The sequence below is a fragment of the Pollachius pollachius genome, assembly GCF_949987615.1.
Source record: "Pollachius pollachius genome assembly, chromosome: 6".
NCBI classification, from domain to species: domain Eukaryota; kingdom Metazoa; phylum Chordata; class Actinopteri; order Gadiformes; family Gadidae; genus Pollachius; species Pollachius pollachius.
The window spans coordinates 7,580,598-7,583,623 of NC_136939.1; the positions used below are offsets into that span (position 1 = coordinate 7,580,598).

Here is a 3,026-nt window from a genome sequence, read left to right on the forward strand (position 1 = left end):
GCAGGGCTGTGTTCGGGGTATGTTTCATTTTTCTTTTTACCCTCTACATTACAACGGTTCCCTTTGGAATCCGATGGTTCGATCTTCACATCCTGGTGGGCTACTGTAAATAACACACTTAGCATTGCATTCTCAAAGTCCCCAACAATGTGTAGGCGACCACCATGCCTAAAGTGACCTAGGTTGTGTGTAAATGTAAAAAGAATGTTCAGGAACTTTTATTTTGAAGTGGGACCTGGAGTTTCTTAATTGGGTGGACGTGTGTTTGTTGTAGTCCAGGAATAGGGACCATACCCTGGGGCAGCCCTGGTCAGAGAAGCACCTCCAGCGCTGTGTGACCCCCTTGCTCTTACCACTCCTGCCTGCCCGCCCGCTCTCGGTTAGCCACGCTTTTGGTACCAACTCGGCATCTTGTATGTTGTCAAAGATTTTACGGAGAGTATATGGAACAAATATATATTAAAAAAAAAAAAATCTATCTGAAATGAATATATTATATATGGGAAAAATATGCATTTTAAACTTTTGTTTTGTTTCTTTTCTTTGCCGATACTGTGTCATGGATATTTATTTCAACCTCAGCCACCATGGTGAGGTCGACAGAGAAGAAGACGAGTAAAGTATTTATTTTGCGGATGAGATGAGGAACACTTTTTGTCTTGAGTGTTGTTTGATTTGTTGGTTAGTATTGTTTTTGTTTGTTTGTTTGTTCCTCTTGGTCTGATGTGGTGGCTGCTACTCTCCTGGCTAAAGATGAACCAATAAAAGTTTCCTGTTTTCAACCAGATCACATGCCTATGTGTTCATTTCCTCCCTGACTGACTGACTGACTGGTGACTGGCTGAGTGTCTGAGTGGCTGACTGACTTCCTGACTGTATGACATCGATAAAAACACATTTATGAATAATGGCTTTTTGTGAATTAGGTTTTAGTTCTGCGTGCTCCAGTTCACTCGCTTCCCTGTTCTCCGCCAATAAATAAGTCATAAGAGCCTGGTCTTTGTGTGTGTGTGTGTGTGTGTGTGTGTGTGAGTGTGTGTGTGTTAGAGAGTGTTTGTGAGTGTGTGTATGTGTGTCATAGCCGGATGTATGGTTGGTGGGAAGATGCTTTAATGCACTGCACTGGTCTGAAATAATGAACAGAAGGACTAGGACATACACACACACACACACACACACTCACACACACACACACACACACACACACACATACACACACACACACACACACACACACACACACACACACACACACACACACACACACAAACACTCACACATACACACCCATAAATGCATGGACAGCCCCCATCTACCCTATATACACACCCTACAGAACTAAGTATAGCCGAAAGACGCACAATGTGTGTTGAGTTACGGGCGCATGATGGACCAAATGAATAATGCAGGAATATTTCCTTGTGATAGAAGGTTTCCTCATTCTAGGAACCACAGGGGAAACAGGCCATCCAGAAGATTTGAACCCGGGTCCAGGAATCTGTAAAGGCTACCAGCTGTTACTATGATAAACAAAGATTTCAAATTAGTATTAATTCTGCAGTAGCATCAAACATTTAAATGTCGATTCTAAAGCAGAATATACATTGCATAAATCAACAGTACAAAACATGCAACAATTAGTCGCAAATGAAGCCAGGGTTAGTAGTTGTATTGTCCATCAGTCCTTAAACTGGCATTACTATTCTTCTACTGCTCTAATCGCCCTGCTCTGATAATTCACTGGAACGCTTCTCCCAAACAGGCTTTAGTGCCTAGTGGGCGGTATGGAGCTCTCAGTTTGATGGCTTCCCCTGACCTCTGACCTCCAATGTGAACCCTGTACATGTATTTTGTGCTCTGAGGGAAGACATGTGAAACAATAGGCCCATTTCATTAGTAATAAATGAGAGTCTGGAGCCATATAGCTCGTCCAAACTGAAAGAGGGCATTCATTTCCCAACTTCCTTCTGTTTTTTCCACATGACATCGTTCTGCTTTGAGGTTACATTTTTGTAATGTGTAGAAGCATTATCAGTTGAGGAAGAAGAAGCACAACGGAAATGTCTGCAAGTGGGCTAGGAACATTGTTACGATATCTCTCAGTTGTTGCAGGCCCTATATTGCAAAACCAAATTAAATCTTAAAGAGGAAACGGTAGAATTTAGTTACAGTCTGCTCGTGCATAGAACAATGTTTCTAAAGACCACTGAAGCGTTGTTTTGTGGCTTTTCAATCCACTCCAGTTCAATTTTTGCCAAACGGTGAGAACCAATACAACTTCCTCTCTGTCCTCTTGCCTTACGTTCCAACCCTATCTTTTCCGGAGTCTCTCTCTCTCTCTCTCTCTGAGAGATGAGACAGGGCGATGAGTGATGCCACTTCCCAGCTCCACCTTCGACCCCCGTACTTAAAGCAATGGGCGTCTCTCCCCACCCCTCCCCCCCACCCTTACCCAGTTACGCCTTGTGCAATCTCCCCATGTCCCCCCGTCGTCGTCTCTATACGGGCGCCGACCCGGACACCCTGGGAGTGCGGGTCCGGGAACGCCGGCCGGGACAAAGCCACCTGTCCGTCAAACCTCCATACAGCTGTCAGTCAGCGGCCAGGGCATTCTCTCTTGTTTACATAGAAGATCCTGTTGTGGCATTGCGGCTGAAACATGGCAGGCCCTGGAAGGGGGTCCTAAGCGCTGCTATTCAACCTCCGGGGCGCTCTTCATTTGTAAAGGCCCCCCCCCCCCCCCAGTTCCCCTCTGAATCCTAGTCCCCTCTGCATGATCACATCCCCCCCCCATGGGGGGGATGTGATCACGCAGAGGGGACTAGGATTCAGACTGTTGGGCTAGAAGGACGGCGGTGATCGGTGTTCTTGTGGTGAGATCGTGCGAACTGAGCTGAAGATCCCGAGCCTGTCGTTTGAGAGGATGTATGCATTGCGTTCTGACGTTTAGGAGTTTGGATTGAGTTGTACGGGTTACTGTAAACCGAGGATAGCGAAATGTGTTCACAATGCGTCGGAGAGCTGGT

The 3,026-nt window shown here is 45.8% G+C and overlaps 1 long non-coding RNA gene across 1 annotated transcript in view; it reads left to right on the top strand.

Moving 5' to 3' along the window:
- LOC307077465 overlaps window positions 1-788 on the top strand; it is a 3,632-nt gene extending 2,844 nt beyond the window's left edge. The window contains exon 2 of the long non-coding RNA XR_013811938.1: window positions 1-788. This exon is cut by the window's left edge and continues 1,985 nt beyond it. This is a non-coding gene — a long non-coding RNA (uncharacterized lncRNA).
- The last annotated feature ends 2,238 nt before the right edge of the window (window positions 789-3,026 follow it).